A 15,835-nucleotide genomic window follows, 5' to 3' on the forward strand; every position below is an offset into this window, starting at 1 on the left:
GGTGTAAGTGACCATGCCTCCCTCCACTCTGGCACAGATGGCCCATCAGGTTATACAGGCTACACCCTAGCTGCCTTTTTCTCACTGTCTAGAGGGGATTCACAAACAGCTCAATTGTCAAACTGACTCAGACAGGGAATCCACAAACAGGCAGAGTCACAGAACGGTTTAAGCAAGAAAAGGCCTACTTTCTAAAAGTGGCATTTTAAAACTGACAATCTAAAAACCAACTTCACTAACAGATGTACTTTAAATTGTGAGTTCAGAGACCCCAGACATCATATTTCTATCTGCTCTCAAGGGGAATCTGCACTTTAATAATATTTAAAGGCAGCCCCCATGTTAACCTATGAGCGAGATAGGCCTTGCAACAGTGAAAAACTAATTTAGCAGTATTTCACTGTTAGGACATGTAAAGCACATCAGTGCATGTCCAAACTGTAACATACATTGCACATTGCCCCTGGGTATTTCTAGGGCCTATCTTACGGGTGCCTTAGATGTATGAAAAGGGAAGGTTTGGGACTGGCAAGTGAGTACACTTGCCAGGTCGAATTGGCAGTGCAAGACTGCACTCACAGACACTGCTTTGGCAGGTCTGAGATGTTTACAGGACTATTAATGTGGGTGGCACAACCAGTGCTGCAGGCCCACTAGTAGCATTTGATTTACAGGCCCTGGCCACCTCTAGTGCACTTTCCTAGGGACCTACTAGAAAATCAAATATGCCAATCATGGATAAGCCACTTACATACACATTTTGTAAAGGAGCACTTGCCCTTTAGCACTGGTTAGCAGTGGTAATGTGCCCAGAGTAGCAAAAACAGCAAAATCAGAGTCCAGCACACATCAACAACCTGGGGAACAGAGGCAAAAAGGTAAGGGAGACCACGTCAAGGATGAAAAGTCTAACAAGGGTAATGAACAGGAAGTACAAAATAAGTTGGAACAGTTGGAGAATAGCTCAAGGAGGAACAATTTGAGAATCTTAAATGTGCCAGAAGGAGTGGAAGGAACAGACCTTAAATCCTACATGGTGGCTCTTATGAAGTCAGCTGTCTCTGGACGAAAGCGAGGAATTGATTGCAGGTGATATTCAAAGGATTCATAGAGATCCCTTTAGGAAAAACCCTAACAGTACAAGGCCCCGTAAAGTCTTAATACACTTCCAGACATATGTACTAAAAGAGAAAATATTAACAAAGGCATTAAAATTAAAATCGATTGGAGGAGAGAATTTCACGTTTGAGATTAGGTCGAACCTTTCTAGAGCAACTATAACGAAGCAATGGGAACTGGGTAGGCAAATGGATGAATTTAAAAAGTTAGGCGCAGTAGCGCAACTCAAGTTTCTGTCCACACTTTGAGTAATGCACAATAACAGGATGTATAATTTAAGAGATTCCAAAGCTGCAGATGAGTTGTTAGAGGATATCAAGAGTACGTCGGGAGAGAAGAACATTGATTAACCGTCCATTTGGATAGTGCCCGTAGAGCCCAGGTTCTGCCCTAAAACAGGACTTATAAAAATCCATTATACAGGGGGGGGGTTTCTCCTTGGGGGGTAAAGAGGGGTTGGGTAGGATAAGAGGGCTGATGTTGGGGGAGTAGGTTGGGTTAGGGGGGATCAAGGGGAGAACCGGGTGAGGAGCATCTGGGGAAGAAAGGGAAAAAAAAGGTGTGCCTCAGAGTCCTGCAGTAGTACTTGACATAGGAATGTATATGTTTGAACGTTTTGGGAAGCAACATGATAGATAGTGTGAGAGGGTTCCAGGTTTTATCCTGGAATGTGAACGGTCTTCGAGTAAGGCCTAGGAGAGATAATATTCTTCAATATTTAAGGGACACGCCAGCCCAGCTAATAGTGATAGAGAAGATGCACCTGACAAGCAAAGAATCTGTTCATATTTTTAAATCGCAGAGATGGGTGAAACAGATGGCATATACAGATCACTCTAGACATTCGAGTGGGGTCTTAATTTTGATTAAGAATCAGCTAAACACCATTATGGTGGACTATAAGTCTGACAAGGAAGGCAGGTGGGTTATATCAAATATTAAAATTAACAAGAGGGTCTACACTTTAGCAGGATATTATGTCCCTAACATCGATGACATAGAACCGTTGCAGGGGTTATGTTGAGAGTTACTAGACACGTCACAACCCATAAAAATTTCAGGAGATTTCAGTGTAGTTTTAGACAACTCTTTGGATAAATCAAATAAGAGTAGGGCTCAAACGTGCCTCAAATCACAGATATATGTTAGGTCTATTATGAAACAGTTTGTGCTTTTGGATATTTGGCGAGAGAGACATGGCCGGGTTCGAGGTTATACGTTCCATAATAAAAAGTATAAACACCATTCAAGAATAGATTACTTTTTATTAGATAGGTCACTTAAAACAGAAGTAGAAGTTATTAAGCAAATACACTCACCTATCTGACCATGCAGCAGTTCTTCTGGTGTTGAAATGCAATCCTAGCAATCAAACAAGTGGACCTTAGATCATTCACTTCTGAAAGATCCTGCACTGATAGAATCCCTAAGGGCAAAGACCCGTGAGTTTTTTTAGATTAACATTAATTCTGCGGCTCTTCATGTGGTTTGGGACTTTTTTTTAAACCTTTATAAGGGCCGTTCTGATTAATCTCTCAGCACAAAAGAACAGGGAGTATAAGAGGACGCTCCACAAGACTGAACAGATCATTTCCCTCTTAGAGGGTAAGTGAGGATTACAAGTGCAGGAAGCAGAGAGGGAAGCTTTGGTGGAAGAGATCTGGGCTCAAAAAGCTATTTTAGCCGCCATTGTAGAAGCAAGGTTTAAGGCTAGATGGGAGGCTAGGAAAATAGAGCACTTTGAATACAGTGAAAGTGCAGGGAAACTGCTGACATGGAAAATAAAGTCAAATTTGATCAGAAATGAGGTGAGGGATATTAGATGTAAGATCACAGGGAGAATATTGGAGACAGATGCGGAGATACAGCAAGCGTTTGTAGATTTTTTCAAGTCATTATATTCAGAAGATCAAGCAGTAACAGAATTGCAAAGATTAGAATGGTTGAATGGAATACATGTTAAAAGACTCACAGAATGGGAGAAGGAAGAAATAGAAACAATAATAACATCGGAGGAGGTGTCACAGGCTATTAGTAAAGGCAATATAGGGAAGGCGGCTGGACCAGATGGGCTGCCAAACAAACTAAATCAATGTGTGAAGGAAGTTCAGTCAGTCAGTCATCAACTTTATTCGGCCAATACAAAATAGCCATAAAAGCACAAAGGAAATATAAATACATATTAAACATACTCAAATCCTAAATCAAAATACACGTATTAACTAATCATGATAATTAAAACATAAATATACAAAATATAATAACATTAAAACAAACCCCCCTCGAAATTCACAATTATTATCATCATAAGATAGTAAGAAGGCTGATTTATTGCACTTATCCGGTTTCACTGGGACAAAAAAAAAAAACTTTCCCTAACTTGTATAGCATTTAAGATACATAATGGCACCTTGAACATACATGTGCATTGTCAAGTCTTAACAAAAATTCCAGCACCACCAGATAGGTCCTTATACTATTTTTTTTAAAAAGGAGTTTGAGATATAAAACTCTAAGATGTTCGTAAAACTTACAAAATAACATAAAATGCTAAGTACTTTGCTAACTTAACCCATCACAAGTGCAACTAAATGTTTAATCGGGACAGGACTTTGCACTAGGAAATGCTACTAAATGATGCACTATACCCAGTTTCAACCTTATCAGAACAAAACGGTTCTACATGTTAGTTACACCAAGTTGGTATCCTTCTCTACTTGCCTCCAGAGAAAGGGACATGTAAATTCCAACAGTAGATTTCATGGATTCATTAGTTTTTCTACCATCAACTCTATACTGTAAGAAAGTATCCTTTATTCATTTCTTTGATAATATCAGCACTTCCTCTCGGTCTGATTTTATATGTATGTTGAATATAGATCTAAAAGAGGAATCAATGAAGGTGAGCCACAGCATTCGCATCATTATCCATTTTTAAACTATCTAGAATAATTTCCTTAGTAAATGCAGTTTCCTCCTTAGACCAAATACTACGCCATAGGAGCATAGGGCTTACCTGCAACACATCCTCCAAAAAATGGAGGCCCACCTCTTGGTGTACAATCCAATTAGATGCTGAGGTCGGTAACCATAGCAAACATTTTAGAAAACAATTTTCCTCTACTTGTAAAGGGGTACTTTTTGTATACCCCCAGACAGTGGCTCCATATGCTACCGTGGATAATGCTTTGGCCCTATGAATATTTATCATAGTAGGAATGTGTCGACTCCCTAGTTTTCCAGCAAATCTAAAAATGGCACCTGAATTCCTTCTTAACTTATCTTTTCCCGAATTAATATGTTGTCTCCATTGCCCATTGTTCGAGAACAATACACCCAGGTAGCTGAATTACTTTAAAGTAGTTATCTCAGTTTTGTGAATATAAAAACTGCTGCATTTCTTCATCCTTTGACCACAAGTCATAGTGAAGGTTTTAGATTTATTGATAACTATATCTTTTGAAGTCATAAACTGTTCTAGACCATCCATTAGTTTTTGAAGCTCCACAGGACAACATCATTGGCATAGAGTAATACGGGTACTGGATGCCCTGTCACATAGGGAGGGTTCGCCTGGATTTCCTGCAGTAACATATCCACTCCATTAATATATAAGGAAAACAATAGCGTGGCCAGTACGCACCCTTGGTGAATACCTCTTCCAATATTAAATGAGGTAGTGCTCTCTCCCAATTTACCAAAGCGGACTTTGCATGTTAAATCTGCATAGAGGTGGGCAACAAAAGTTATAATTATACCTTGGGGTACCCATTTCAAGTAATGTGGTCCTAAGAAGGGCATGCTCGACTAGATCGAAGATACTACTAAGATCAGCAAAACAGAGGTAAAGGGCCCCTTTTTTGGCCTCTGTGTACATCCCTATAATCAGATCTAAGTTAAGGCATTGCTCTATAGTGCCCAGTTCTGACTCCATTTTGGGCAGGTGAAAGAATACTATTATCCAGTGCCCAGTCGTTAAGTCTTGCCAAAATTACCCAACTAAAAATGTTCATGGAGGAGTCCAGCAATAAAATTTGGCGATAGTTTTTAGGATCAGCTTCATCACCTTTCTTATATGTAGGTATAATAATAGACGTAGTCCAAGAGGTCGGGATTTCCCCGGTCATGACTATATTAAACAGCCTGGTAAGGATAGGTACCCAAAAATGACTTTGGGATTTGAAAACATCTACCGGCACCCCATTCGGGCCTGGGACCTTATCCCCAGCACTAACTGAAATAGCTGAACAAACCTCATCTATGGTGATATGTGAATGAGTGAGGTATCCCAACTCCAAATGCCTAGGTATGTCTACTGGCCCGCTCCTTTTCCTAAAGATCTCCGAAAAGATGTCTACCCATGCTGCACAGGATACATTAGTGCCCAGTTCAGAAGGTGTCCATTTAGACAAGAAGTGTGGGGGGTTACTGTTTCCCAAAACAATTTTGTATTATTTGTCTCCATTGCCAATGCTAGATTTGTCCATGCCTCTTCCCATGGCTCTTTCTTTCTTCGCTCCAAGGTTTCCCTGTATTTTACCCGAAATTACCTGATTTCTAATGGGTCTCTAGGCGATATATGAAGAGCTAGTTTGTGCTCCCCCCTAGGCTTAGTACAAGCATGGTCAAACCACCCTTTAGTCTTTGTGGCCTGCCTATATTGAGGGTAATATGTCAGAAGACTCTTAGTGTATGTGTGAAGGAAGGAAGTTATTAAACCTATACTAACACAATTATTTGATGGCAATTTTAGAGGTGATACCCCCCTCCCAAAATCATGGGATGAGATTGTGATTACTCTAATCTTAAAACCAGGTAAAAACAACAGGCTGTGCAAATCATACAGACCAATCTCGTTGCAAAATAACAATTATAAACTATTTTTTTATATTTTGGCAAAAAGGTTGGGAAATATGGCAGAGAAATTAATTGAGGAAGACCAGTAGGGTTTTCTAAAGGGGAGGTATATGCATGAATTATCTCATGAATTAATCGGAACTATTGATTTGGCTACTGCTAATAAGGCCCCTCTGGCTATAATCACCTTGGATGCCACCAAGGATTTTGACAGGGTTAGCTGGGCATACTTAAACTCTATCTTGATTAATTACAATTTCGGTGAGAATTTCCATAGGGTCCATCAGAATATTTACAAAACCCCCTCAGCTTGAATATTGCTAAACGGGAACTTAACTACTGCTTTTAGGATCACAAGGGGGACCAGACAGGGCCGTCCACTCTCACCATTATTATTCAACCTTTACATTGAGCCGCTTGCAGAGAAAATTAGGAGGGACCCGTCTGTTAACCCCTTTAGATATGCCGGTTGGGGAAAAACAATAGCATTGCACGCAGATGATATAATGGTTTATACGAGTAGCCTGAGCTCTACTTTGGAAAACTTAGAGCATCTGACACAAGAGTTTGGGAAGATCTCGGGATATGCAGTCAATATGTCTAAAATGGAAGTCATGACTTGGAATATAGAGGAGGAGCACAGTGAAATTAAAAAAGAACTAAAATATTTAGGCATTAGAATTTGTAAAAGCTTGGAAGATATTGCTGAAATAAACTTCAATAGAGTCATGAAGGAGGTCAATAGTTCCCTTCTAAGTTGGGCTCATCTTCCATTATCCCTCTACGGAAGGACTCATTTAATCAAAAAAGGTCCATTTTGCCAAAGTTTACTTTTCTCTTCAACATGATACCCCTGCATTTCAAAAAGAGTTGGATACAAAAGTTGCAAGGGAGAATAGACTTGTTTATCTGGGCATCAAAAAGAGTGAGGATTGCCCGGAAAAAGTTGAGAAGGAAATATGTTAAAGTGGGAATAGCGCTTCAATTGTATGTCTGGGCTTTCCAGTTAAAGAACGCAAAAGACTTACAATCTGAGGTTGGCGGGAACCGATTAAGGGACACTATGCTGAAAGACAAAGTTAGAGGGGGACTGAAACTAATGTAGAAATTTGAGCATCCCAGATTTTACTAAAAAGTGAGATTAAAAGTCCTACAGGCGGCTGCTCAGTTATGGGCCCAAATACGGTAAGCAACAAACTTAACATTGTATAGTAAATATGTCCCAGTGTGGGACTCCTCAGGAAAACCTAAATGTCTTCAAGATAGCTTAGCACTTCCTCTGCAGAAGGCAGGCATTACTGAATGAGGGCAGCTATTGCAGGTTGGAAAAATTCCCCCCTCAGAGGAACTGGCAGCTAAAATCCAGGGAGCTTTGTCGAAATTTAAATATTATCAATTGCAGAGCTGGGCCAGATTTTTTCGAGAGGAGGGTTTGGATACGAATGAGCTAGAGGAGAAGTTGACTAAAGCTCCAACTCGGAAAAAGGAAGTGCCAGTTTACTATGGCCAACGTTTGGAGGCTCCGGCAAGTTCCAGGTGGGAGGAAGAGTTCCCAAACGAAGACATCTCTCAATTGTGGGTAATGTCTTGGCTTACTATATCAAGTTGTAAAACCAGCGTACTAAGGAAGGAATCATCTCTTCACTCTTCATAGGGCTTACTATACTCCCCAGAAATGAGCAAAATTCAAAGAATTGGAAAGTCCTTGTTGCAGTAAATGTGTTCTCTGTAAGGCAGATGATTTACATATGCTTCTTCTCTCCCCCCCATATCCAGGTCTTTTGGATAGAGGTTAGTAGGGTGATAAAGGAGATCTTCTACCTGGAGATAGATATAGGCCTAGAGCTGGTCATTTCTGGATGGTCACCTAAAGTCAGTGGCCTAAACATCTACAAATTAAAATTGTTGTTTTACTTGACGCTATGGGGTAGAAGGGAAATATGTAGGCAATGGATATTCTTTAAGGCTCCTACAAAAAATAATTGGTTGAAGGCAGTAACTTATACTTTTAAGGTTGACTGCTGATGTGTTAACTCAAAAAAGGCTAGAATGACGTGGTCCTCATGGATAAGATGGTGGGAGAGAAAGGTGGGAACTGGTGTCAATAGGGCCAGTGCAATATAAGGTTTACGATGATTAGGGCCATAAGGAATCCAGACATGGTATTCAGGCTTGCCTTCCCCCTTTGGGCTTCTCATCTCAAGTTCCTTTGATCTTCCCTGGGCCAGCTCGTATGTCAACAGGGGAAGATGCTGGATGATCAGTACGGAGGCATATATTGCTAATGAGGACACCAACAAAAAAAAAGAGAAAGACAATTTGTTAAATCTATTGTAGATTCATCCAAGAGATCCAAACACCTTTACAACTAACCAAAACCTGCTGTGATTTCTTCCATCTCTTTCCAGGGGGCCAAGACTCCCTGAGTAGGTCTGTAGCCTCCTCTGAACAATCTGTAAACTGTATAGTTCCCCTGATATCTTCCATCCAATAATGTTCAATACCCCTGTCAGAACCAATAGCTGTTCCTGACCTTCTAGGCCTAAAAGCAGACAGAGGGATGTGGGAACCAGAAACGTTTCCTCCTCTACCGATACCAATGGACCCAGAAACCAGGGATGACTGACCCAAAAGGAAGTCGGCAAAGCTAACTGACACTTCTGTTTCCTGTCCTGCATCAGTACTCTCTGTATCAGCGCAGAAGGCAGAAAGGCAAAACCTTTCAGATCTCTCCAATCCCGCAGAAATACACCCACTGCCTTATACATGGATCAGTCTCCAACTTAAATACATTGGAGTCTGAGTTTTCAAATTTGAAGCAATAAAACAAGTTACTCACCTTTGGCAATCCCTTTTCAGGTGGATACTCAATCTAGCTGCAGACTGCTCACCTTGTGAATATCCCCTGGTACCAGACTGGATCTGGAAACTCAATAAGCAGTGCTCCTGTGTGCCAATAGGTGGTGGACTCCTTGTCCATTCCGTTCCACTCCAGAAGTGACGAACAGATGTGGGTCTGTGGAATGGCTGAGATTGAAAAGTCCGGCAGGATCAAATGGGCAAAAATCTCCATTCCCGCGGACCTGGCTGTGCTTTGTGAACATATGCAATGATGCCTACCTAGTTTTCTAGGACAGGCTCTCTGCATGCCAGCACATTGGTAGTAGCCTTAACTCTGGTGAAATGAGCCCTCAGATCTTCTGAAGGTTGATTAGCCTCTGCCAGCAGATCTAAATACAGAGATGTTGAGATGGTCCACATCAACATTGCCTTTCCCTTCTTTTTGCCAGAGAACCCCACAAAAACCTGATCATTCACCCTATGTTCCTTGGTGAGATTGATGTAAAAGCTGAGCACTGTGTTGGGGTCCTAAAGATAGAGTCTTTCTCCCTCTTTTGAGGGATGGTGCAGAGCACAGTAGGTCAAAAGACTGATGGCTTGCCCAATGTGAAAAGGTGTCACAACCTTTGGCAGGAACAAAGCTCAGGTCTTTAGCATCAGTGTGTCCGGAAAAAAGGTGGCATAAAGGCAATGAAAATTAGATAGCCTGAAGCTACCTAGGACATGCTGATGTTATTGTAACCAGACAGACCATTTTTAAGGTGAAAAGGTGCAAAGGACAACTATGTATGGGTTCAAAAGGAGTACACAAGAAAAGTAAGAACCAAACTTCAGGTCCTACAGAGGCATCACAAAGCGTTTGGTTGGAACATGTTTTGCAAACGTTGAAGGAAACACATTTCAACAGGTGATTTGAAAAAGGAAGTCTGGTCAGGCTAGCATAAATGGCCAAAAGGGCTGATAAGTAACCTTTATGATGCCAACAGCAAGTCCTTGCTGGGCCAAAGACAAAACAAAAATACATTCAATACTTTGGCCTGCAACTTATCTCTATGGTGGAAGCCGCACCAAGCCACAAAATTATCCCAGTATCCGACATACACTGATTTCGTGGAAGGATGCCTAGCTGCCCAGATGACCTCAACAACATGGGAGGGAGGTTAAAGAAGATTAACTGCTGCCCCTCAACCTGGACATATAGAGGTACAGAATGTTGTGCAGGCCCAGGTGCAAGACCTTGCCCTGCTACTGCTACAGAAGGTCCTCCCAAAAAGGCTGACAAATTGCAGGACAGATGCTCACACCAAGAAATTCTGGTTGCACACTTTCTTGGCCCAGCCCGGAGCCACAAGACTGGGCCCAGTTGTTCCTGACCTTCTTCGGAACTTTAAGCAGGAGAGGTAGAGGCAGAAAGGCATATTTGAGTTCCATGCTCCACTGCATTCACATCAGAGGCTGAATTTGGCTGCCATGTTTTTTAAAGATTCCTGCTAGGTGGTGTACCAACAGGTATATGCTGTGATGATTCAAGCAATTCCAGAGGCGCAGAGCCTCCTATCACAGGATCCAGGACCCTACCTTACTTGTTGCAGTACCACATGGCTGTAGTGTTGTCCATGAGAAGCTGCGCCAACCTAGAGAAAGAGATGTGGTCAAATCACCTTCAAGTCCCAGAGTTGGCTCAATGTCCTGTGATTTTGCGGAAATAACTTAATCGCCTAGTGCGTATAAAAAAATAATCTGTCCTTGTGTAGCATAATCTGATGCTCATAATTTGTGCTATTTAAAACTGCCATGAAAAATAAATATAGCCTCCTTTTAATGGTAGGCAGGGAGGCTTTCAATGCAAGAGATCTGCACGCAACTCCAGGAAATTGATGTGGAGGCTGGTCTCTGCTGTAAACCAGAGTTTACTGATCTCCACCTCTCCCAGATCGCCTCCTCAACCCAGTAGTGAGGCTCCCGCAATCATAACCATTCTGGGTGGGGTACAGAGAGAGGTCTGCAGCTGATCTACTCGCAGTGGAGCAGCCACTACTGCTGTTTTTTTGCAATTTTCTCTGACACTTTGATGGAATCTGACAGGGTCTTTTGGTGCTGGCCCCACTGAGACTTCAGATCTCACTGCAGAGCTTGCATGTGCCATCTGGCATGGTCAGCAAGCATAATACAAGAAGCTAAGAGGTCAAGAAACCTCAGAGCCATCTTCACTTATACACATATGTCCTGGACTCACAGGTCTGGAAGAAATTCCAGATGAAAGGATTGAGGATGGCCCTGATGAAAAAGAGCCTCGCTGAAGAAGTCAGGTGTAATTTTGAAGAGAGTGGCTGTGCTGCTTCCTATTGGATGGGTGTGTGCTACCAAAGGCGAACTAAAGAGATTTTGAGGTTGCTGCTGGAGCCCGGGGCACTGGAATGTACACTGCCCCTGATGTCCTGTTGTCTGTTGGGTCCAAATCCTTGCCCTCGAAAGGGCTGAGAGGACATTTATATTGGTTGAGGGGCTTGATGCATTCAGTACACCAAGCCCCTGGCATATCCCTTAAAAGAGCACACCTGTTGGGGGTATTGTCTAACTAGTGTCAAAAGGCCCCAAAAGCATTCTGTGGATTGGCTCTCCTTAAAAAGCTCTAGGACCAAATCAGCCTGTTCTTTAACAGATGGGAACTATCGAAGGGCATATAATTAAGGACACCAGGACATTCCTAGAAAGCCTGTCGAACTTGTCCCAGTAGATCTTTCTGAATAGTCAGTGGTGTCTCAGCCTGAGCGGATGTCTAACTAGGGCACCTCCTAGCCATCCTGAATGGCCAATAAGTCTTCTGAGACTGCTGGTAAGTTCCCACAGACTATCTTACAAAGTGTATGAGTGTAACGTCCGAGGGAGTCGCTGCCGTTGACTGAATTCAAGGCAAAGCTGGTCGAGGAGAAGATTCATTTGCCAAATATGGCCATACATTTGGACTCTCTACGGGGAGGATTAGTCATAAAAGACATTAGGGCTGACTCTGATGGTGAACTGTTCCACCACCAAACTCTCAGGAGTTGAATTCAGGGCTCAGAAATCTTGGTAAGGGTCATGGCTGGCAGTGTACCCTGGTGGTTGCTTTTCACTGGGCTCCCGAATCTGGGCCAGCAATTCCTCAATATGCTGCCTCCAATTGACTACAGGCGCTGTTTGTTTCACCATCACAGTATCAGATAAACAACAGGGCTTTTAAATAAACCTCGTGGGGCCAACCCATGCATGTTAGGGGCCAAATCAACCACCAAAGCCAGAGCAGCTCAAGAGCGCTGAGACAAGATGGTGGCCAATAGAGGAGTATGAGGAGGGACCACTGTTGAGATGTGGAGCGGGCCCTGGACAAGAGGCATAGCTCCCCCACCCAGCTGGGGCCTTTTCATTGCATCTGGGGTAGGGGGTCACAGAAAGCTCCCTAGACACCCTGACAGCCTTGTTGCCATGGCCCCTGTGTCCTTGTCCTTGTTGACACTGTGCCAGGTGGGCACGGTCTGGGTCAGAGCCCCAGAAGAAAGCACACAAGAGAGCTGATAAGAGACCAGTGAAGCTGGGCAGAAGCTGGGGTGCCGCGGCCAGCCTCTTCTGGCAGAGGTGTTCCATCTGTGCCTGGATGATGTTGGTGTTACTGAATGTGCAGCCAACACCTGGTGGCTGTGGAGAATGTTAGGGTGTCTGCCTGTGAGATGCTCCCCACCTTTGCTTCTCTGTTATCTCCAGCACTTAGATGGCATTGGATCAACCTCCCCTCTTATTTGTTTGCAACCTGTGTGGGGCTCGGTGGTGGATGATCGGACCAGTTGTGGGACTAGTAGCAATGGTACAAATGCAGATAGAGGTGGCTCTCCTCATATGCCGCCCTGCAATTAGCTGAGTCTTTGTGAAGCTGCTTGTCAGCATTGAAGGCCTTGGAGAAGAGAAAAAGGTGCAAGTCCCTCTCAGTTTCGGGGAGGTAGTGGTAGGGCTGACAAGGGAGGGCTTGGGAGTTGTGGTGGCCCTGTTTCCGTCCTGCTGTGATCTTTGAGGGGCTCCTGAGAGGTGGTGCGGGCCTCTACCCTCTTGCAGGATAGACACTGAGGCCACAAACTTTGTCACTTGTCTCAGACATAAGTCTGTCTGACTCTGTGCCAGCAAGGTGGCACTACATAGGCTAACATGAATAAACCCACAGACATCTCCACCGTTTTTTCTTGACTTCCCACTTTTTAAAGCAGTTTCCATGCCCTGTCTGGGCCCTACGTGTGAGGTAGTGTCCCTTTGGGTTGGAACAATTTATGGAGAATATTAACATATGACTCTTTATTCTTTTATCCTCCTCTTATGTATAATATTTAGAGGGGAGGCAGATTTTGTATACACTCAATAAGGCACTGTTAAGATGGCAGCCACCATAGAGGTAATAATTGAGTCCTTTTTTCATTTTTTGTTGATTACAGTGATGCCGATTGTGACATGTGACATTTGAATATGGCTTGAACATTGGCCTGATTGCAACACGTATTGTGTGTATCAACTTATGATTCTTCGGTTTTCTGATCCTCCTCTTATGCATAATACTTAGACTGGAGGCAGATTTAGAATTTGTCAAATTAGGCAGTTTTAAGACAACAGTAGCCATAGAGATGCTATTGTAGTCTTTTTTTACATTTTTTGTTTCATTGATGCCAGTTACTACAGACAATTTAAATTATGGCCTGTACAATGGCCTGGTTGGAATACTTTTGCTGGATAATAATAAAGTATAGCTACTCCGCAGGAATGTGGAGTGGTCACATTATGGGACAGATAAGCCAAAGATATATGGGGAAGGAGTGCGAGCGTAAAGATGTCAGCCGTCATAGCGGGATGGGTTTTGTCTGTCTTTTACCTCATTGAGGATAAATAGGGAATACAACATTTTCTACCTATTGCGTCAATAATTTTAGACTATTTAGGACACGGAGGTGAGGATTATGCTTCTCTCTCGTTGTATTGCTTATCCTGCTTTTCCTCATGATAGCAAATTGTGTGTTGTGCATTGCCTTAAATTTTATGAGGACTGTACACGTGAATTTAGACAAAATTCATCAGGTCAATTACTTATTTCTTTGCAGAAACCTTTTCTGCCCGGTCTATTCGGCTACGTTAGCCCATTGGGTTAGATGGCTGTTAAATGAGACGGGTATTGATGTGACACATTTTGGGACACACTCGTTTCCTGGGGCTAGGGACATAAGGCTTTTTCCTCGGGTTCATGTTTGGAAGATATCCTGGCGGATTGGTCCTCTGATTCTACTTTTGAAGTTTTCTACCATAAACCCATTGTTCATGTAACTTCTGAAGTGGTGAATCAGCTTTGAACTCGCATAATCCGATGCCTCTGGTCCTGCCATAGAATGCAAAATTTTCTAACTATTGCGTCAAGAATTTTAGATTCTATTAAGGACATGGAGGTGAGGATAATCCCACCCAGGAGACAGTCAATTCCATGGTTATTGTTGTAATTATTGACCACAATATAATATGTACATAATAATGTGCTTTATGACCTTGCTCCCATTATATGCTGGTTCTTTCTAGGGTTTGGCTCACTGGGTCCTTTGTATCCATCAGGGCCAAATTCTACCTGAAGTTGTTGGCTGATCCCGTAAATGATGCCCTCCAGTTCAGGGAGTGAAGAATGTCCTCCTCCATGTTCTAGTTCTTCAGCAGCTGTTCCCGCATTCGTCTTTGATGGTCAACCTCCTGTATGCTGCCGGACATCTTCTGGTTACAGTTCTAGGATGGCAGGTTGAGCTCCTGTTGAGCTTGGATGTTCTAAGACTGTTGGAGGTCTTGCCGTTGCAGGATCTTGGTCTGTTCTTGTTTTGAGACTGTTTCTTTCATTAAAAGAGACCAAAGAAAGAGGAAGCTAGTATGTTGTAAGGAGGTTTTATAGGGCTGCAGCTCTATGATTGGACAGGTGGATATAGGTGGTCATAGGTAATGTAGTTTTGTCTAATATGATTGGCTGCTGTAAAAATAAATAGTGAAGAAAGAGAAGCATAATCCGAAGCCTCCCGTCCTGCCATAGAATTAAAGTTGGCGCCCAACAAGGATGCCATGACCTGAAGGTGCACTTACCGCAATCTCCCACACAGACTCAGTGCTGTCTTGAGCAGGTAAGCACAAGCGTTTGACAGTATGATGGATAACAAACTGAGATATTGTGCCTATTAGTGGTATTCAGATGATGGGCCCCGATATACTCTTGATATTTTTTATGGGGATTTGTCTCAGTTATACTAAAGCTACTTGATTAATGATGAACCAGACTCATGACGGTATTCCGGTCATGAGGTAGGAGACGATTTTACACAGATTGGTGAGAAAGAGATGTTGGTAGATCTTACTCAGGCTATAATATGCTTTTACTTTTTGTTTTCAGAAATATAAGACAAGAGCAAGGTACTTGACACACTTTATTGGTGATTTTTGATGTGGTGACAAAGAGATGATTAGTAGACTTGATTTTGGCACTAATGTGTGCTAATTTGTTTTCAGATACATCTTAAAAGAATAAGGTATTTGGAGTACTTTTGGGATTTAGTGATTACCTCACACAGGCTTTTATTAGATGGAGGGGCAATTGGCATGTGACACAAGGGGCTATATATGTAAACACTTGGAGATGTTATTTGATTGCTTGCATGTATGGTGTCACCCTACTTTCTAGCGATAGTGGTGGAGACACTTCTACCAAATAGGGTCTTGTGTACATATGCCTATTTTGAATGTTGTGTTACTAGAGTGTAATTACATTTTGGAAGCATAATCTGTACACTTATTTTGAATATACTTGCACATGGGTTTTCACAAAACTGTCATTTATTGAGTTTAATGTGGAAACATATATTATCACAGTCTGACAGTATTCACGCCAAGGACATCTATCTGGCCTATGTAAAATTTAGGCTTTGTTTTGTTGAAGTCGTAGGGCAAGACGCCCAATCAACGAAACACATTTTGGCAAAGGGTG

Source organism: Pleurodeles waltl, chromosome 4_1 (genome assembly GCF_031143425.1).
Source record: "Pleurodeles waltl isolate 20211129_DDA chromosome 4_1, aPleWal1.hap1.20221129, whole genome shotgun sequence".
Classification (NCBI taxonomy): domain Eukaryota; kingdom Metazoa; phylum Chordata; class Amphibia; order Caudata; family Salamandridae; genus Pleurodeles; species Pleurodeles waltl.